At 42.6% G+C, this 22,325-nt stretch overlaps 1 protein-coding gene across 8 annotated transcripts in view; it reads right to left on the reverse strand.

Moving 5' to 3' along the window:
- Positions 1-22,325, reverse strand: part of foxp2 (forkhead box P2) — a 106,116-nt gene that overhangs the window by 79,215 nt on the left and 4,576 nt on the right. For all 8 annotated transcript variants that reach the window (XR_014621520.1, XM_084345519.1, XM_084345515.1 and 5 more), the window contains 2 exons: positions 17,057-17,123; positions 16,299-16,364 (listed from right to left, as the gene is read on the reverse strand). The gene's annotated coding sequence lies outside the window, so the exon portion shown is untranslated. The remainder of the gene's footprint in view (positions 1-16,298; positions 16,365-17,056; positions 17,124-22,325) is intronic.

Raw genomic sequence — 22,325 nt, forward strand, 5'->3', positions numbered from 1 at the left:
ATTAAACGAGTTGCTGAAATCAAAGGCTCGCCTGAGCCGGGTAAATTTAAACAAGCAAGTGCGGCTCACAGCAGTTTACCTGTTATACAGTAGATTGGAATTAGATGAAAGAGTCGAGCATGGCAGACAACTGCCCTTTTTTCACAGTAGTAGATATTATCATATAGTAAAGGCAGCTGCGGTTTCAATTACATTCCTTCTTAGAGGATGTTTTTTTCCTGTTCCTGGCCATGTTGTCAAGATGATGGAACAGAAAAATAAAAAAGTGATATACAATAGTCGTTTCACGCATTCAGATTTCCTGTTAGGGATGAATCTGAAACCCATTTGTGACAGTGATCTGTCGTGTCTGAGGAGCCCACAGCTCCAGCTCTGCCAAACACATTGTCATTCCCAGAACCTCGGCTATACAGTTGAATGGCAGCAAGACAAGCTTCGCTGGCAGTCAAAAGAGCACAACACCTGTATATGCGACGCAACAACCACTATCTCCGATCCGAGGAATCCTGTCGATGCATCTGTGAGTGGTGATGAAAAACACTTCCATGCGGGATGACAGAAACATTAAACACTGACCATGAATTTGATAATGGAGAAAGTTTGGAAATCATCTCCAGAAGCGTTCTCTCCTCTGATTACCTCCTCCGTCTAACTTACCGCTGACACAGTGGCTCTCCATTCATGACTAAAACACCATTCAACTAGACACCAATAACACCTAAAACCCCACTGATCAAATTAATTCAGGAAAACGGCGTTCCAGCAAAGAATAATAAACTCATTATATGGAAATTTCAAACTCTTCTATTCTCTGCACCGCGGCTAATTCAAACCTAATTTTTACTAGCCACTAATTTGAGGGCGAAGGGCGGGGGGATAGGAATTACATCTGGAGGTAATTCATTGTGTGGAACTGAGCCCAGTGGAGGCTACGATATCCCCCCACCACAAAAAAAAAGGAGAAAAACACAGAGACAGACATAGAGAAGGAACTATTTAGGTGAGTGGGACTTCCATAGCACTGAAACGACACTTTTCAAAAAATTGTTTTCATTGTGCTGTCACCAGAGACGGGCTGGAGAGGATATAGGTGCTGCAGGCAAAGACAATGATAAATAAGGGAGAGAAGTTTTCAGGAAATTTGGGAAGACAGCTGCATTGGTTCAGGATTTAGCAAATAGCCAAAGATGTGGAGTTTAAGAACGAGTGTGGGTGGGTTGGTTAATTTGGACTCTACAGTTGGGTGCTGTGCCCGCTCTCAAGGCTCAGAGTTTATGAGGACGTCTCCCTCTCAAGTGACCAGCTACATCTGGGCTGCCTAAGTGGGCTGCCTAATAAATGGCACACTTTCCCACTGATCTGCAGTTTCAAAGCACTGAGTAAAGGGTATCCAGCTGTATCAGTTTCACTGCATGGATGCAAACTTTACACTTATTTGAAGGAAGTATTTGTGAGGGGGGGAGGAGGACTAAAACTGGACATATTTGAAAGATTTTGCTTGATTACACTGAAAGAAGTCGGACTGATCACGCCGAGCGGCACGAAATATAAAGTTTGGCTCCCAACAATCAGGCACAGTGCAAAAATCCCTGCAGAAGGACATTAACATGTGATAGAGAAACTTGCCTCAGTCCCTTCCACAGCAGAACCCCCTGCTCTCCACTTCCATCCTCTGCCACCCCTCCAACACTAAATGTGTTTTCCAAATGAAAATAAACGGAGTCCGACCGGTTTGAGGCAGTCATACTCTGGAATATGAGATCAAATAAAGGCTTCTGTGGAGGCTGAAAAGGAGAAATGAAATGGCTTCTGAGGGGAGATGTACCGAGTAATAAAATTACTCCTTTATATCTTCCTAAACAGCACATGTTCCCCTGGAGTGGGTGAGGGCTTCACTTTGGTCAAAGACAAGTATGCAAGTGGCAATTTTTCCTTCAGGGAAGATCCCCTGATACACTTCTTGAGACTCGGCGCACTGCAATTTTCTTGAAAACGAGAAACTATTTCGGCAACAAGTTAAGCGGAACTTTGGAAGTTTCACTTTGATGATGTGCTGGTACACGCTGTCATTGAAAGGTATGTTCCATTAAATTGGAACAGCAAGATGACTCATAAGCCTATTGCTTTTCAATGAGTTCAAACTAGGCTGAAATGTTCGGATGAACAGTTGTATTTTACAATAAAACATACAGTCGACTTGGAACTGACCATGATGTCACTACTTGAAATTGGTTAGCTATTCCGGCTATACAAGCAGCGTTCCATTTGGCATTGGGGGAAATTTACAACAAAAGTATGACTCTAACTACTTAAAATCATGCAATTGATTTGTATTCTTAAAAAGCTGGCCACAATAACATTCAGATGGACTTTTTCGCTACGGCAGAGGGGCTATATTAGAGGACATTTGCAATCGGAGAGAATACATTATAATTCATTATACAGTAGCTATTAAACCTTCAGTAAAAATGCTTTAGTACAAGGATTGAGCCACTTATCAGACCTACTCACTACCTTTAAAAGCTGTCCATGTTCTGTACTCTGAGTGGCAAAAAAGCAATCGCTGATGACTTTGAAAATAGGACTAGATGTACAATTTATCAAAACAGAAACGGCTGGCAGGGATTTCAGGGAATCAGGAGTTGTAATTGTTTGTTCAGAAATCACAGGAGAAAGGATGACTGCAATTTACAGGAATTAAAAAAAAAAGGAAAATGAGCGACATCATTTTTTAAATTTACCAATGAAATGATTTGAGTTCTTTTGACCAAAAACATCTTTGAGGGATTTAAACAAGAAAGGTGTATTATTGGTTTTGAGAGATGTTCACTTCAATACCTTACTTTAATAAAGAAATCTGTGCACATTTCCAACACTATGTGGGTGTTGAGTTCTCTTAATGAGCGTTATTCAAAGAAAATGATAAAAAACAAATAAATTACTAGCAGATGCACATAATTCTGCTCGTTTCGGTTTGTTTAACACAGTCTTGGAACGTAATTAAGTAGTTTACACCAGGTTGATGATGTTTGTGTTGTGACTAAGAATTCATTTCTGCCGTGAGCACAATATAGAACTTTATTCTCACTGACAACCTGCAAGACTGTTGTTTACAAAACATACACAAATGGAGAGCAGACTCATTAGAGATCTCATAACACCAGGTCCCAAAATAGAGCATGAGCGTGCATCCGTGGGCTAAAACACTTGTCAAACCATTATCAAGGGTGACTTTTAATTTACGCAAAAGGCACCCAATTATACTTTGAGGCAGCGTTTTCAACACTTTGCGAACTTGGGAAACATCATTAACTTTCTCTCTGTATTGCCTTTTGCCCCTGTCGAAGCCTGTTGCCATCTACTCGGGAAGACGAATAGCAAAGGGGATGTTTCTGACAGCTTAAAAGTACCCATCAGCTGCCTGTGAGACATCTCCCTGCACATCCAGGCCCGAACCTCCCCAAACAAACAGCAGGCTCCACTTCAAATACATAGCAGGACTATTAGGTAATCTTCTCCTTTGTTCACTCTCCCCGAGCCTTGGTGACTAACCTCAATCTCTCCCTGTTCCACCTCCTGCCTTCAAGCTGACTACACAACACTTAACGCTGCCGGGGCTATATAGGAGTGCACTATGATGAATGGCTGGAAATAAACACATGCTATCTTCTGTATTCAAAGAAGTTTGTTGTGTTATGATGACAGTACCAGTATGGTTTTAAAGTGAGAGGGGAAAGAAAAGAGGAGGGCGGCAGCACAAGGGCTCTTTGTTTTTGGGACGGGACAAATCTGAGGTTTCCTTTTGGATATTCAATATCCTGCAAGGTACAAAACAGAGTTACAGTAGTCTAGTGTCTGGGTTTTTTTTTGGGGGGGGGGGGGGGGGGGGGGGTGAAGAGGAGGGGTGCAGGGGCTTGCTACGTGTGTCTGTGAATTGTTGCATGCTTCTTAGTCAATTGCTGTGTGGCTTTGCGTGAGTCGCTTCCAACAAAGCCTGGGAAATCAATCAATCTGCGAAGAAATACCTCTTATGCCAGATGTGGCACTTGGAAAAAAAAAAGGGAAGGACTTAAAAAGACTTGCTTGTATTAGGGACTCTAAGGGTCCAAACAGTATAAAACCATGTTGAAATGAAATATTTATTACAAGTGAATCAAGCTGTCAAAATGCTACCTACTCCACTTTGAATTTCTGCTTGTTATTTTAGGTGGCTTCTCTAAGGCAGAGCATGTCAAATCTGTAAGTGTGTAAACGTCTCACTCTGAAATATATCTCCACTGTTTACTTAACAAGTTGCCAAGGAGAATGAAAGACAAATGTTTCATTAGCAGGTGACTTTTTTTTTGTTTCTTTTACAAGTCTTCAGTAGTTCCGCTCCTTGACACATATACGCGCACTCTTGCATACACCGAGCGTAATTATAAATGCAATGCTTGCTATAGGGAGCTGAACTTTTCACACCTTTCAAAGCCACAAAATTGGATGGTTTTGTGGTTGTGCAGCTGCTGCCGCTCCGCACTAATGCAAGGCGGTGTCATATGAAAAATATTCCTCTCCCCAAACCACAGGGCTGGTCATTAATGAAACACAGGCCGCGCAGTGAGGTCATACAGAGTCTAGATTTCAGCAGCCACACTTAAAAACCGCTCAGAGAGAATAGAGAAACATGAACACAAATCAGATTCCAGCTCCAAGGACGGGGAAAATAAATAAATAGAGAAAAGGCACTGGCCCCTCTCACATTTTCCCCCGGCGCTCTGCAAACAACCGTCAACTGCAGCTCAGAAACAGCTCACAATGAGAGCAGACTAAACAATCTGGTCCCGGCCAAGGAAAATGCTAAGCAACTCTGCACACAGGATGTCTCACCCTAATTGCCAACTATCAAATCTCACAATGGAATCCATCCATTTGGCAAAATCTTCACAGTAAACCTGGCGATATACTTTTTGCTTTTAAAAGTGTCAACTTTTGTGATGAGAAGACGGGATGCAGTTGTTGAGAAATTCATTTTCTGTCTTGGATGTGCTGGGGGGTTTATCGAGCTTACAGGAAAACTAGCAATAATGTGTGCTGAAGGAGAAAAAAAAACACTTTGATTAGATAAAGGTGCTGGGGGTCTTGTAAATGAGTGATTAAAATCCTCAGCATTAAGATAAACAGACTAAATAAGTCCCCAAAGACGCGCACTCAGGAAGGAAAGAGCATGGGCAAGTCAGCAGGAGAGACTGACAGGCTGGAGGTTGGCATGGGAGCGTAACTGGAGCCTGGGGACTGGTATAAGAAACAGGGTTACCAGGAGGGACCACGGCTTTAAACAGGAAACTAATGGACAGTCTCCACCATCCGCCATGTGGCATTGTATTTTCTAGCCAGTCAAAGCCATGCTCGCAGAGACCCCATGACTTCAAACAGCCAAAATAGCAGCACATTCATGAAACAGAACAGAACTACTGGGAATTAAAGGAGGCAGGGAAAAAAAGAAAATGCACACGCACTCACGCACACACACACACACACACACACACACACACACACAGACGCACACAAAAAGGTAGCAGGCCTCGACAGCAGATGGTAAAATTAACATTTCAACAGTTCCTTCCTTTCATGTAGGTCTCGGCAGAACTTTTTCTTTTTTGGGAAAAAAAGAGGGGCTTCGGTTTTGGTGAGATACAGTGGTGTAGAAGGCATCTGGAAAAGGGGGAAGATGAATATTGGCTTATTGCTCCTGATGGTCCACCTCTATGAAAAATTAAATAGGTCTGTTTTGCAGGTTTCCCCTCTCTGGAGTGCCCTAAGCTGTGTTATGGAAACATCATCTTGGTAATTTATACGCCAAAGAACACCTGGTGATGAAAGAAAAATAAACTAGTCCTCTCTTTCTTTCTCAATTTAAAGCCCCAACACTTTGGCTTTGTGCTCTCTCCCTTTGATGTCTCTTTTTCCACCTTTTTAATGTCCATCCATTTGGCTTATTTTGCAAGAAGTTGGCATCTATTGTAGTGTTAAGTCGTTCACAAAATACTTGTCAGATTTCATTTTGAAGTCTTGATATACACTTCAAAAAAGGTTCTATAGAGATGTTATCGTGGAGCGAGTGGAAGACTGAGGCATCTCTAATGAAGACCCAAACAATGGACAGCCTCTCTCATTTCCAACCCTGTCCAATGGAGCGTCTCAGTAGTACCCATTAATTTGGACACAGTTCTGGCTAAATTACATGTGTTCCACCTCTGTGACATTTTAAATGCAATTAAAAGCTGGTTATGGAAGTGTGCGCGGACTTCCCTGTGATGAAGGGAAATCACTGACGTGATTAACATGCAAACGAGCTCACGCTGGCAGACTAGATTGGGGTTTGAAAACCTCAATTACTTTTGTGTGATTATCTATTTACCAGTACACAGATTTCCATTTCTCATCTCCAGCCGAGCTCCCTGCGCACGAGCCTCAATTATACGTGGCACACCTTTATTTATGATGCGCGCGACGGCGAAATACAAGCTGTAGTTATTTTTCACTGTGATGTATTGCGTCTTTACAGGCTGCTCATGAGGCAGGGCCAGCACACCAACGCTTCCTACTGCTGAGCCATTTGCTTTGTGAGCACTTAATATGAGCTTGATCCCTACCACCCTACACACCTAGTCCATCCATCCAACCCCTGCTTAAACTCAGTTTAACCTCACTTTAGAAAGGAGGGGGTGAAAAAGACAGAGGGCAACCATTTGTCCCTTTTAACTAAATGTTATACTTTAAAAATAAATAAAAAGTGTACTACAACATTAAAAAACTACAGCACTAGCAGAAATTAAAACCCTGTATGTGTGTGTATGCATGTGTGTGTGGGGGGTCTATTATCTGGAGACTAATTGCAGGTGAAGATTCAACTATATCAAGTGGTGGATGAGAGGTAGGTGTGGATTAAAATGAGCTGCAGAAACACTCCAGGCCTTATAGTATGTATCATCTTGTTGATGCAATTATTAAAGCAACGCCTGGCAGCGCAGGAGGAATGCAATCTAATTAATTTAAACGGCTGAATGGTAACAGAATTACAGTTGCTTTTTATAGTTAAGATTTACATTAAAATATATATTACAATTCCCAAGCTGTCAAGATTTAAGATACAGAAAAAAAACTTGAACTTTTTTAAAGAGAGGAGCTATAAAGCAAAAGAAAATCTCCCAAAACACACAAAAAATTAATGACTGACAGTACAGTAACTGTGCCAATGTGTACTTGCTTTTCAACCATTTTATCTGAAGCTCAATGATTTTTTTTTTTAAATGTATAGTGCATGATTTTATTGTTTGTCAGTGTTCCTGCATGTTTCTCGGTGCCCAGGGACAAGAAGAGAAGGGAAGACACACATATCTGTGGCACAGCCAGGCTTTTCACATTGTGCCCAGCATACATAAAACATGCCCTGTTGCTTCAGCTGGAGCAAAAAGGAAAACAGTGCCATCAAGTGAAATTTCTGAGGATTCCTCAGCAGATAGATCTATCACCTTATCAAACTGAAGGCAGAAGAAGAAGAAAGCCCACTTTTGGAAATTAATAGTGTTTATTCATCCTAAATAAGAGAAAAACACACTTTTAGTAGTAATTAAATATATTCTTTACATCTGCATCTTTTCCTAAATAAATGAAATCTGGATGGGAATATTAGACACAAGAGTGCCTCCCACTCAAGTAGAGATGATAAGACAAGAAATGAACATGAAGCTTTCCTGACTTCATGTTCACAATCCTGTTTGAGGTACCTCAGGAACAAAGGGAATCATTATTACTATTTGAACTCAGTTGCCAGGACTTGGCTACAACACTGGTATGAGGTTGCTAGAGTAGGTAGGGGGGGGAAAAGGCAGTGGGTGCAGCATATTGAGTGAGTGAAACTGGTGGTGACGGCTAGAATTGTGAGTGAGCGAGGGAGAATGAAAGAGAGAGAGAGGGGTAGAGCTTAGATAATAGTAGATAATGGACAATTAACTCGGGCTGCTAGTGCCGGCTGCACTGAATAGCAGCTTGTGGTGCAGCGAGTCCCCGATCACCACTCAGCCATATTCACATTGGGAATACAGGCGATATCAAGCTGCAGGCTACTGGGCCTCAGAGGTGTACACGCTGCATTAGCAATCTCCACAATGCCTTCAAACAATGCTCGATACCAACAAAGTGTCCCAAAGTGCAAACGCAAGCACTCTGCCGATGGGAAGTCTGCGCAGGGTGCCATAACCTTGTCCATTGTTTCATGTCCTTTCACCATCAAAATAAACCCAGGAGCCGTAAATCCATTAAAAAAAAAGTGACATACTGCCATTCCAGGGTGCAGACATGGAAATTAGCATAATTAAACCTATATAAAAGCTAATTGCATAAATAAATGAGTGAATGTCACCACTGTGCATCACACAAACAATGCATGTGTTCATATCAGGAGCCTCAGAAGTGTTTTTAACAGCCCCCCACACCCTCCCACATCCCCTTCAAGCTCCATCTAAATCTATTGATCTGTGAAACACAGGGACCCAGGGGAGGCAATTCACTTAATATCATACATCTAATGATGAGATGAATAACGATTATACCATTTGGTAATTAAACGTCTTACAAACCATTTAACTGACTGTGCGTCACGAGGGGTCGCTGGAGGTCGTAACGATTGTTTTTCATTTCTTCGCTCGGCACGAAAAGCAGGAGACGCACGCAGGAGGTGAGGCTGGGGGAGGTGGTGGTGGGAGAAAACAGTGCGTGGCACAATGGTGAAAACACACTAATGATTGTTAGCAGCTATGGCACTAATCCCTAACGCTGTCAAGACTTTGAAGGGAAAACAATTTGGAGGGGGGGTGAAGGAAGCGCTGGGAAAAGCCAGACAAACATCTTTGCTTCCCTGGATTTTTTTTTTTCATATGTAGAAATCTCATTAGCTCGCTTGTGCGTCCTTTCACAATAAGAGATAAGTGAGTGAGGAGAATAAGCCTGTATTTACTGGTGAACTGTAAATACATGTGAAAGAGGAGGAGGAGGAGGGGGTTTATGTGCAGACACCTTCACTCTTTGCAAGAATGTGTCTGATCCATACAAAGGTGTGTTAAACACACGCTCTGAGAGCCAATTTACTGTCAACATCCGCAGCCTTAATCCCTATTTACAGGCAATAATTACCCAACATTGCCATGTCAATGTGTTGTTGTGTGTTCTCCAAAGGTCTGTTCGGGGCTTATTTCTTATGAAATGTAATGTAATGTATACAGTGAGGCAGGGAAATCAGGCAAGAATGTTTTGAGACAAATGTCCAATCGCTCCATGTACATGGACATTTCTTCTGTATCTGCTCCTCACGCATTCACACATTTACCGACAGAAGGATGTGTGTCACACTCCTGGCTCCTTATTGAATGATAGCTGGTAAACATTCTCATTCCAAAGAGAGACGGGATTAAAGCCTGCTTCGCCCATTGAGGCGAACAGTGCGCGGAAAGAGAACCAGAACAATGGCCAAATGGAGGACAGTATCACAAGGGTCCAATGTCTGCCATGATGAATATGTGGGAGATTATAACCCATTCCATCATTTCCATAATGTAAAACTCTCTTTCTTCTTCGCCCCGTCGACTATTCACTAAATAAATGAGAAAACTATCACCCGCGCGGAAATATTCGACAAAAGGCAGAAGGGGAGGTTTTGAATGACCCCCGTGCCTTTGACAATACAGCCGCTGTCCGACCACATTGGGAAGCATCAGAGTGAGTGAGACCTGGTTGGGGTATTTATCACTGGGCACAATGCAAATGTATTACCATGTCACCTATACCACTTTACTGCACAGAATGGAAGCACGGCGCATACAAGGGAGTTTTGAACAATACCAGGTGGTAATGTGAATGTTCTTTGGACGTGCGGCTTTGGTGCCTCGCTAGCGCTCTAAACTGAGGGATGATTCAGTGGACGCCGGTTTAAAAAACCCCTGTAGCCGCAGAGAGTCAGCCCTTTGCATTTAACCAATATGCTAAATAGCCAGGCTAATAAGTCCTTCTAACAAAAAAAAAAAAATCATTTGAATTGGACTGGTTTGAAAGAACTTCTGAAAAGAAAAGTAGAATTACAGAGTTCAGAGCAAAGAAGACGTGAATAAAAGAAATGATCAAGACTACCTTTGGCTGTGGGTGAGTTAATAACTTTTCTTAAAAGACTTTTTGAACATCTGTGAAAGCTATCTGGTTAAGTACGGCTTCCGGGGAAAAATAAATGTCCTTCGCGTTATAAAGTTATACTGCATACTGACTTTACACTATGGACTGACAATATGAGCGGCCACTTGACTGCAGGCCCTTGAATCCAACTGTTACTGAAGCGAGCTCCTCAAAAAACATTAAACTTGTGAAATTCCTGAGCCATAGAAAATATCTCCCCACTCCACTCGCACCTCAGCATCACTGACACCTTTTGCAGCCATTCACTTGATGCATGTGTGTCTGTTTATGTGTGTGCAAGGTTACGTGTGTGTGTGCGCGCGCTGCAGTCTATTCCAGAGATTTCTCCCACGGTAACCTAGTTTATTTACTTTATCTACAATATAATGCTTCAGTGAACATTAGCAACTTTGAGACACAAGTTTCAATCAGTGGTGCAGCGGCGGTGTGTGCTCAGCCAGGTGCAGAGAAGAGATGAACACCGCCGCCGAAGAGACGGCGCAGCTTTAAAGCGAGGGGCTGACAAAGAGGTCCCAAAATAATACGAAATAAAAACGGACAGCGGGAGAGGAGGGAGAGGGGAAACAAAAGGATGGAAGAAAAAGAGAAGCAGGGAAGAAAGCCAGAGAAAATAAACTGTACAGGACAGCGGGGGAGAAGAACAGGGAGGAAAGGCTAGGAGTGGGTTTACAAAATAAAAGAGAGAGGTGAAATATTGTGCAAGAAAGACAGACAAAGAGAATGATAGATATGGACATAAACAAAGTGAAAGAGAAAAGGAGAAAGAGGAAAAGAATAGGGAGGGAGACAGGGTGTTCTCCCTGGGCAGTATGGAGCAGGTCTTGTCCAATAAACACAGGTGAGCGGCTCGACAGGCCAGGACCACCAAGCTGACTGACAGCTGAGAGTGCTCACTGACCGCCAGCTTTATGTTACATGACATGAGGAGTGCAACTCGACTGACAAAGAGAAACTGCCTGCACCTCTCAGAGTGTGGGAGGGCAAGCGAGCAGGGGGGGGTTTGACGAAAGCGTACTAGCGGCATCCACGCACCGTGGCCACAAACTTGCAAAAAATATCCACTCACGCACACACGCAGACAGGAGGAGAGCCGTGCCATTTCCCTTCACAGGTGAGCAGAAGGAGGAAACACCCCGGTGCCTCGGTTACTTAGCGGGAGAAAGTGAGGAGTTGTTGGGTGAGGTGAGTTGGGGGGGTTAGAATGTATGCTGTGTGCCGACTGAATCTTTTCCACATGACGGGCCTCGGGCTGTTTTTGTCAACTGCACTCTTGAGCAGCAAGGAGTCAGGTAGTGTGACCACATGATTGCCCAAGAGGCACTGTGGTGAGAGAGGGAGAAATGGGGAGAGAGAGGGAGGCAGAGTGAGAGAGAGAGGGAGAAGGATCGGGGGGCCGGGGACAGGACCGATGCAGCACGCATGATGAGGTGTAATCACAAACCCCATTCAGAGTGCAGTGGAGTTTGTCAACATACACACATTCACATTCCACTGTCTGTCAGCTCTATGACCCAAATCGAGCATGCTGGGTGAGTGTGTTTTTTTTTTTCCCGCACACACACATCACGGATGCTTTCTGCCCATTTCGCCTCCAACCAGGTAGTAACGGTTTGCACTGTCTGGGCTTGTGGTTTGCGGCAGGGAAGTTAAGATTCCAAGCTCTTGTAGGATTTCACTGCCGCCTGTATCCCTTTTCAACCGGCGATCAAGTGATCACGATGAACAAAGGGACTTGGCTTGTTGCCTCTGGAGTAAAAGCTTTTTCAGTGGCTGTGACCGTGTGGTTTGATTAGAAACTTTTTACTCAAAAAGAAGAAAAAAAGAAAAGAAAGAAAAGTGCGTGAAAGAGGAGGATGGTACTCATCTCAAGACGGAATCTAAAAAATGTTGCCTTATAGACAACAAAAATGGAAATACTTAATGAAAAAGTGTTCAAGTGTTTGGACTTCTTATGCAATTATAACTTATAATGCCATATATATATATATATTAATATATATAAATACATTCTGAGTGAAACAATTTCAATGCTGCTGTCTTTTCATGTTAATACACATGAAGCTAAATCTCATTACATACATGGCATGAAACAGAACAAACAATCCTATGTGTCTGATTAGTTAAACAATGTAAGTCTTATTTCACCACAGGAAGCCAAAATCCCCACTGTCACAATTTATTCTGAGGTGGATGTAAGTGCAAAAAACACAGATGTGTTTCCTAGAAACCAATTTCTGTGGATAACATACGGTATGTGACAATATTAACATAATGTTTGCATTTTGTTTCAGATAGTAGGAATTCAGCACTGATTTGACGGCAGCTCAAGATAGCTCCACACACTCTAACTCTCTGATATAAATAGAGATCATCAGTGGGTTAAAATAGTGCAGATTCAGTTTATGTCAATATCATTATAAAACACTGGACTGTGAAGGGCTAACATAAACTGAGGGCTATGTGTGCAGGCTGAAAAATGAGGCCCTGCGTGACAGTTTGGTGATAACACACGAGTTCAATCTGTCAAGACAATCAGCATTTCGACCTCGGGAGAAGAATGCGCGACTGTGTGCGACCGATTCATTGGACACGATCACCTGCGAGCTGAAGCCACTCGTAATTCTTCCCACCTGAAATGAGGAGTTCAAGCTCGTGTCAGGCTGCTCTGATGTCATGCCTGCCTCGGGTTAGGTTTCACAATAATCTCGGGCTCTTGGAGAGATGCCATCGGGTCCGGCATCCGCACCCGAGGTTCCTCCAATTAAATTGCGGGGAAAGAATAACATGAAGAAACACTAGATCCCTGCTCATTAGAAATTAAGGTGGCGCACGCAATATTTGCAATCAGTCATTTCTAAAGTATCCATCATCTCTACTATGAGGTTTACAGAGCTTTTAGAGGGGCCCCAAAGCATGCTGAGACCGCCTTTGCTGAGAAATGTACTGTTTTTCTCGATAATAATTTCCAAAATCGTATCAAGATTTGGCATTTTAAACAACTGGATAAAAGCTAAGAGTGAGGGATATGGAGAAAGAAAGAGAGAAGGGGAGCAGAAGCAGCGACAAGGATCAATAGACTCATTGAGCCTCTTTATCTTCTCCTTAAGGAATGATGGCAATACTCATTCTGAGCCTCCTCACCTCCCCACTTTCTAACTCCATTCTCATGGCAAATGTGCACTCTGGACAAACACTCTGCATGCAATCTCTTTTCTTCGCTCCTCCACATCCTCTCTTGTTTTTTCCCCCCCAGTCGTTTCTCTTTCACATCAGATTCATGCGAGGTAAATACCTGACACTAAGAAAAGACATCTGAAAGGTTCAGATGGAGTTGGAGTTCTGGACTGAATTCAGCCTTGTTATATTTGCAATGTCTGATGGTTTTCATATGGGGCGATCTCAGCAGTAAGGAAAAAAAAAAGAGCTTGGAATATATATATATCAGGTGTGAAAAATATTTCCTCTGCGGATATAACTTAAGTACGATTCCGGATGTCTATTTAAAAAACAGGACAGCTCCTAATCCGAGGGATCAGCAAAGGGCAGGATGTCATTGGTCCGTCCACTTTTACACCAATTTGCACACAGCACGACACTATCAGGCCCCAAACCAAACCTCATTAAATCAAAATATGGAAAGTTGGGGAACTTCCAAAAACTTCTCTCCCTCCCCCGTGCCTAAGTGTGAAGACAAAACAGTGGACCATAGAGAGAAGGGTGCATGAAGAACGGCAGCAGATCCTCTGGACTGAGAGCGAAAGGAAGGAAGAGAGGGAAAGTAAACCTTTGATGAGTAAGACTTTTTTTGTTAAGCGAGGGAGGCTTAACTTTAAAATATTCTGGGTGGCAGTGAATGGGGGATTGACCAATGGCCCTGATCTCAGCCACACACTGGGGCACTGGGGTTAATGGTGGATAAAGATTAGGAAAAAAAGGGGGTTGCTTTGCCTGATCTCCATCCACCCCCACGCTCCACCCTGCAGTTTTCACCTTCTGCACCAATCCCAAATCAGCTAGACAATGGGGGCTGCCAATGGGGAATGATCCGAGTCCCTTTGATTTCTGCTTCTACCCCCTCGACTGCTCTGAGTGCCCAGGGTAAAGACCCGTGGAGGTTCCCCCTGTTTGCCCACTCGCAGGGACGACAGTTAGCAGGCTCAGGGAAACCATTTGAGGATTGGAAATGGAATGACAAGAGGTCTCTGATCTATGACAAGAAATCAATTTCAAACTGGAAATGTGAGCAGAGGGCTGTTCAGTCCGAACTTCAGCTTTTTTTTAAAGCGGCCAAAGATATATTTAATTGCTGTAGATTTTTATATACGTCTGCGCTGGAAGAACAGCTCGCAGTGTTGGGGCAATTACACTTTTTTGCGATGATTAGAAGGACTTTTTTAGGCCAGCAGATATGCAGTAAGACTTCATCTTTGAAGATTTTACTGAATACTAGACAAATTAAGAACTAATATTTAAATCTCTTTTAGGTAGGGAGAGGAAATCTGGACTCTGCTCCACCCTGGAATGATGGGACTCTTGGGGAGGTGGACCTGGCTCTGCAGCCATGCCACCCAGTACTTTGCTCCCACCCATACACTTAAATCATATCTTTACCTCAAAGGTGCTACTGCACAATGACATACTGAGATAAACAGATATTCTCCCTAAGGTTGGAAGCAGAACAGCTAAATAAACTCATGTCAATTTCCAGGTTCAAAGCAAAGATCACCAACCAATATAAAGTCACTTTGCACCTCTCTGCTCTCGACTATTTCAGTGTTTTTAAATTATGATCAGGATTCATATTCTCTTTCAAAATAGATTAAGGAAGGGCTGAATGACTTTAAACAAGTTCAGTTGTTTCGCACAATGAAGATTTCTGTATCCCTGGCACAAAAGGGGAACTAAATACCAACGAAAACAAAATAAAGAACAAGACAAAATCATTTGTTATCGGTTTTAAATATCTGTGTGACAGCACATGGAACACACCTGTAGCTAATCATCCCATTTAAAACACACAAGCAACACTTATTTGACCGAAAACTTGATCTTTTTTTTGACATGTTTACTTTATATATCTGATAAAACACTGACCGTATATGTTTAAGCTTTGGAGTAGTGCATACTGCTATTTTTTCATATACATTATATATTTCCAAACCAACAAATATAAGTTTTACTGTGTTTTTTCTCTCCATCACTCCCTGAAAGTCTTTGGAAATGTGTCTGTGTGAGTATATGAGGGATCCAATCAACAGAAAGGCCACGCTGGAGATATAATTGGTGACTCCCATTATGCGACCTGAGATTCCTCACACTCTTTTGTATAGTTACCTGGTGACAAACACCATATAGTCTCATTAGCTTGTAAAATGGAGCTATGATCATGTCAGAACCACAAAGATGAAGCCTCAATCAAATAGTTAGTAAATAAAAGAGCTGCAACGATTAAAATATCCCTCAACTAGTTGTCAATTATTGATACTCGATTAATCTGTTTGAGTCATTGTAGTACGTAAGTATGTCATCTTTTGGCTTTGGAAAAAGGTTATCCACAGATTTCACCATTTTCTGACATTTTATGGGCCAAACAACTAATTGATTAATAGAGAAAATGATAGACGGATTAATCGATAATGAAGATTTATTGGATATCGACTGAATAACATAATATTTGATATCACCCATAAATGTTACTCGTAAGTTTTAATATTCTGTTAAAAAACACTGTGTTTGAGAAATGCAAAAAACATTTAAAAACATCTTTTTAAATGATGCCATTTTATTTGTAATGGCGCTAAATGATGTGAAAAGTTAGGTCCTTCACACAGCTTTTCACACATGAATATGAAGCTTGAAATGCTAAGCCCATAAGAAAAATATTTACTAATAGGTCTACTTTCCTCGTACCTGGCTCTGCTGTTTTGTCATTCAGCACCCAGGACTGTGTTTTTCTAAACGCACCGGCAGTTATGACTGATGTGAGTCATTACAGTGGACACATTAATCAGGGGGGAAAAACACACAACACCGACATCAGGCATGCAAGAACAATGAAAACTGCTTTCACTTACCACTTTGGACTTTACAGTGTGTGTCGTCTGCTGTTTTCTACGGGCGCAGAGTGCACATATTTGATCCTGAAAGGAAAAAACAGGAAAATAGTTGTTTTGGACTGAAATTATGAACAAAGCTGCATTACTGCCTCTAGTTTAGACAGCAGAGTAATGCAGACCAGGTACACTAACATCAGGTTAGAGCTGAAATAACCCTGTTCACGTTTTCTGTTATGTTCCGCTACAAATCTCAATCAAGACATCAACAAAATACATTTAAAAAGAAAAACTGATATCCAAGCTCTCCCACATTTGTCCGCCATAATGCATATCATAACTTCTAAGTTAGAGTAGATTGAAAATCCTTGGGGTGTGAAAACCAAACAGGCACAACTGAAAGGTTGCCCAGTGGAGGGGGAATTCTATCAAGGTGGACAAGATGAAGATTTGTTACATTTGAGCGAGGGAATGGGGGCCCCCTTGACCTCCACTAGCCACTACAATCACCCGAACACAGTGGGGCTAACAATAATCTAACCGCACCGCCACAGACACAGTTAGTGTGTTGATAAAAAAACAAAATCAGTTTATCATTTTAAGACGTTCCTTCAGAAGAGTTTCACTTTGAAAGATGGATGATCTTGAGAATACACTGTAGGTTACTGTTCATTTTAACACTGATCCTTGAAAAGACACTGCTAATGCTACTCTAATCTCTCCCAAGGTTGAGGACTCTTTGACAGATGGACATGAAGGGACCATGTTCAAATACTCACCCTTGGGGAGAGAACTTGCTGTTGTTGTCCGTCACAGGAGTGGAGGGAATCCAGCGATGTCAGCTACCTGAAGGTGAGACAAAACAGAAAGTATACTATTAGTCCAAATCCAGTCAAGTAAAGCTGATCTGCTTTTTTTAACATTTCCTTGGCACATTCAGTGCCGGTGCGGACATGTGTGGGCTAGAATGCGTCTTGCATAACTATTGTACTGTATGTAGGTGAAAGCAATAAAGTTTAGAACAACAAAGTGCACCTGGATTTTGCTGTGAAGCATGAGAACATGTGTGTGTGTGTGTGTGTGAGTGCATGCACAAACAGGCAACGTACAGTACAGATGCAGCTACAGTCCCCACACCCCCCCCACCTCATCCACCACACACACACACACACACACACACTCCCTCACTCTCTCTCAAGTGAAAAGGTGCAGTGCCTGGAAGGCTCGAGCTCTCACCGCCAAGTAAATCACACTGTTAACCTGACACCATTGATTTCTCATGTAGGTCCATTCAGCTGTCTGCATCTAAGTACACATGTTATGGCATCCGTATAATTTAGAAACCATTAGTAATGATTATTTTTTGTGTTAATCACTCCAGCAGGAGTGTACAATACCACGACTGCAGCCACAGATTGCTCTGGACGTTTTTACTGCACATACATCACATTCAGAACATCAGGGGGGAAAATATTTAATTCCCCTCATTGAAGAGCGTCATGGAGGCAAATTTCTGCTGCTGCTGGGGGCACGAGGGGCACAAAACGGCCTGGATGTTCCTCTCCAAGATTTTTTTTTTTCTCTCTCTCTTTTATTCTCCCAGAATTCCAATGACCCCTACAGGCAACCAACGACTGCTGAATCCTAAGGAATGTGCTCTCTGAACTGTACAAAAAGCCCTCAGCTCAGAAGAGCACAGCTGAAAACAAAACATGCCAACTGCTATAATTTTTCACTGTTTTGAGTTTGTGGAAAATGTTGCACAGATTGCCGTGCAACATTTACTCAGAATGGGGTGAGAGGGTTTGAGGAGGGAGGGGGTGAGCGCCCAAAGAATGCACTGTTACTGAGAAAACAGACATAAAACAGTTTGACAAGTGTAGACTCAAAGAGGGCATTACATAATCATATGATTAAATTGTATTGTGTGCGTACAGGAGCTGCAACAAATACTGTTTTTAATTATTAATTTATCTGCTGAATATTTTTATGATAAATGCATCAATTGTTTAATCAATAATATGTCAAAAAGGGTGAAAAAAATGATCACGACAGCTTCATGGAGAACAAAGTGACATCTTCGAATTGCTTCTTTTGTCCAACCAACAGTCCAAAACTAAAGACTCATAATTTATTTTTTCACGTATGACAAAGAAAAGAAGATAATCCTTACATTTAAGAAGCTGGAACCTGCAAATGTTTCACGTTTTTTCTTAAAAGTGACTTCAAAATCAAAATCAAAAATAGCTGGCATGCAATCAAATCAATATTTGATACCTCTTTCAATACCAGGGCAAAAAGAGAAAAGAAAAGAAAGTTCTAGGCACACAAAAAGGATACTGTTTCATTGTTTGTTTTATTATTAACAACCTGCACACTGCACTGGTACAGAAAAATTCACTGAATATATACAAACATATTTGTAAAAATGTTACTACTTAGTTTGAAAATCTGATTATAAGTCAGTTTTTTTTTTACTTTCGATACTGTTGAACGGGGAAATCATATCTCACCTCTAACCCTAAACCTGTTATATGTTATCAAGGTATCAAAAAAAGTAAAAACACTTTTGACAACCTTAATATGTACATAAAGTAAGATCAACAAAACTGTGCGGAGGTCTTGAAAGAGCCACGCTGCATGGGACGATTCAAACAGCCAACCTTACGGTGGAGTAAAAAAAACAAATAATTTGAAACATAATTTAGATATAAAACATTATTTCAACTTAATGCCCCTTTACCTCAAATTATTTGCTGCCGAGCACACCTCTGGGCTATGCAGATGTCATATTTTATTCACTGGAAAAGCATTAGGAATGCTATTAGTCCGTATGACCTCCAATTCGTGGGGATTTACAAATACCACACATATCTTTATGCCAAATATAAAACCACTGGTAAATTCTATCAACTTATAAATATGGCAAATGCATTCAAGTATTCATGAAGGCCTAATAATGCTATAGGCTGATATTTACATAAAGCGCTCGTGCACTAAGTCAAGATAAACTATTTAAGACCCCGGACCACAAATACCTCCACAGTGCAGAAAAAGGAGGGTCCCGGATGAAAGAGGACATTATGCTAACAAGTCAGATTACTGTATACAATAACTTTATCTTAAAAGTAAATACCATCCTTGGTGTTGGAAAAAGAGGGGGGAGGCGTTATGGAAAGTCGCTGGCAATATTTCTGTGGGGACCAAATGCTCCTTATCAGTGTTAGTCGAGCAATTCAGGCCCGCCCGAAGAAAGATGAGTCTTCAAACTCATTCTATTCATGGTCAGACGTGTAATTACCCTCAGCTCACAGTCTAGACGTAACCGCTTTCACAGTATTTAAGACCCCCTATGCAACGCGCGGACGCCAGCTCCTACCACCAAGCCCTGCACGTTAAATCTGTGGGCAGATAAATTAGCGAAGAATGCAATAAAATAGACACAATGAGAGGAACTTTATCCTCCCCGCTGCTAAATGAGATTTCTTTGAAATGCAGATCAGTGGCTCTAGATTAGTGAATTTTAGCTGCTGTCAACATCATAACAAAATACAAATGCGATTGTTCGCCGCTGCCTTATCTCCTTGCTTCCATCTGTTGGCTGGTTATTTACTCCCCCCTGATTTACTATGCAGATCTAAATAAGTCGCATCAAAAGGAGGGCTTACTGCACAATGCCTTCTTAAGCTTCTACATCAAGGTATTTGAAAAACCGGTAGTCACATGAAAAGGCTGCCCATCAAAGGCACATCTCTAATGAACTCTCCCATATCAGAGGGGGCTTGTGGGGCCTGGCTTTAATGCCGTCTGTGCGGAGAGAGAGAGAGAGAGGGAGAGGAGAAGAACTACAAATCAGACCCACCAAGCCACGGTAGAGGAGAAGGGGAGGAGGACGACAGAGAGAGGGAGAAAAGAAAGGAGAGGGAGGAGGAGGAAGGCCCGAGTTATCAGATGAGATTAGCTCAGTGAAGGGACTAGTCCCAGGGTCTTTCAATCCATCCATCCATCCATCTAACTCTTCGGTCTAGGTTGAGGAAGGCACTCATGAAAAGCACTAGATTAGAAGAAGGTACAATGGATTAGACTGGGCACAGGTTAGTCATACTGGACAACTAGAAAAAAATCATGCAATTTCTACCTTTAAAGTTACTCTAGAGGAAGTGTCCTGAAGGCTTTTTACACAACTGGGTGGCAAATCTAAGAGCATTAATATACATCTGTCAAAAACTGACAAACCAATCCAGTTCTCAGAGGGAGATTCTTGGACTGTCAGGAAAAAAAAAGCACACTCTGCTGCCCCCCCTTCTCACTCTCCCCAGGTCTGCAAACAGCTTCGGTAATCTTGAACAGAGCTTTTGCATTACGCTCCCGCAATAACCTTTAATTTCATGGTGTATTTGTTGCATTCAGCGCACAGGCCGGATTACAACCGACAATCTTCAGACTTATACGGGGAAAATAAACTGCATGGAGAGATCATGATCTGCCCCCCCCCCTCCTCACACACACACACGCCACCCCACCCACCGCCATCATCACCGCCACCACCATCCTGCTTTGTAGCAGTGTGTCTGGTTGAAGGGGGGAGACCCCCACCAACAAGCATGCAGTTTACCAGTGAACAATTAGCCCCGGAGCAAGAGCAGACCCGGCACTGGCACATGTGGTTAAGAGGCGAGCGCTGCGGGAGAGCGCCAGATGATGAAGGGATGAGGATGGGAGGAGGAGGAGGAGTAGGGAGGGAGGGAGGGGGGAGACGAGGACGCTGAGGGGTGAGGGGGAAAGGAGGCGTGTTGCCAGACACGCGTGTGCCAGTTTTTGGCTACTGGGCATGTCCTTCGTCATTCTCTTACAGCTACTCTTTACAGGGAAGATAAAGACAGATAATGGGAGGGGGAGTTACCTCTCCCCCTAAATTCCAAGACAACTTTGACTAAGAATTTTAGGAAGCCATCCAGATTAAGCTGTAATGTGAAGGCATCCGACGGCTGAGTCGCTTCGCTGCGGTAACCCAACTTCTCGTCCCTCCCCTCACCCCGCCTCGAGCATCTCTCTGCTGTGCAGCATGCCAACTGGGCCCGATGCCAGTCGCATTTGCAACCACAAGGGACCCTTGTCTTTTTGCTTTGCCTAATGAAATGACAAAACAACAGATTTGCATATGTAGAAACAGGTGTTGTAACAGGTTTGACTCCTCTTGACCCGGGCCGTGTTAAAGAGAGAAAATGCAGAGAAAAAAAAAACATGCCAGAGAAAGAAAAAAAAAAAAAGAAAAAGTTTATGACCAACAGCTGCCTGGAGGTATTTAGGCTCTAATGGGCACTCGAGTTTGCACCATCTGCCCTGCTGCTTGCCAGAAGTGACAATCTAAATTAAAAACCACTCATCAAATATCATAAAAATAAACCATTGTTTTTGCTACCTCCATATGTTGTGGCCATTTTATTTCGCTCAGCATTGGAGGCTCAGCTTCGAGGCCTGTAGCTGTGATCCAGGGAAAATCCGGAGAGCCGCACGGTAGCCTGTAATTACCCTCCCACCGATCCGCTGTCTTCAGACCAGAGCCCTGCGTCATCCTACACATTATCCAAGTCCATCCTCTCCACATTACAGAGGAGAAAGCCGAACAGAGCCAGTGTGGCTAAAACATGGTCATTGTTTAGAGGAGGATTAGGGGTTGCCATCCAAGAGAGCGAGCTGGGTGTTCAGATGGTGAAAGGAGATAAAATCACTACACTGTACTTGCTTGTAACCAGATAACTGCTGTTGTCCAAATGTGTATTTGCAATGCCAGAAACACAAATTGTGGCCGAGTGTGCGCTGCTGTGATGTGAAACAACCCAAATGTAAAAAGAGATGCTGAAAATGTCAAACGTCTCCCCTGCACATTTCGACCAAATTATGTCCTGACCCAAAGGGCTCGACTGGAAAAATTCCTTTTGTCCTTTACTAAATGACACAGCTACTGTACGGACACCCCTGCCCGCCAAACCCGCTCAATGCCGCCGCCACCACCACCCAACCCCCCACTTTCCATTTTTTTCCCCC

Source organism: Pagrus pagrus (assembly GCF_965226575.1).
Source record: "Pagrus pagrus genome assembly, chromosome: 23".
In the NCBI taxonomy this organism is placed as follows: Eukaryota; Metazoa; Chordata; class Actinopteri; order Spariformes; family Sparidae; genus Pagrus; species Pagrus pagrus.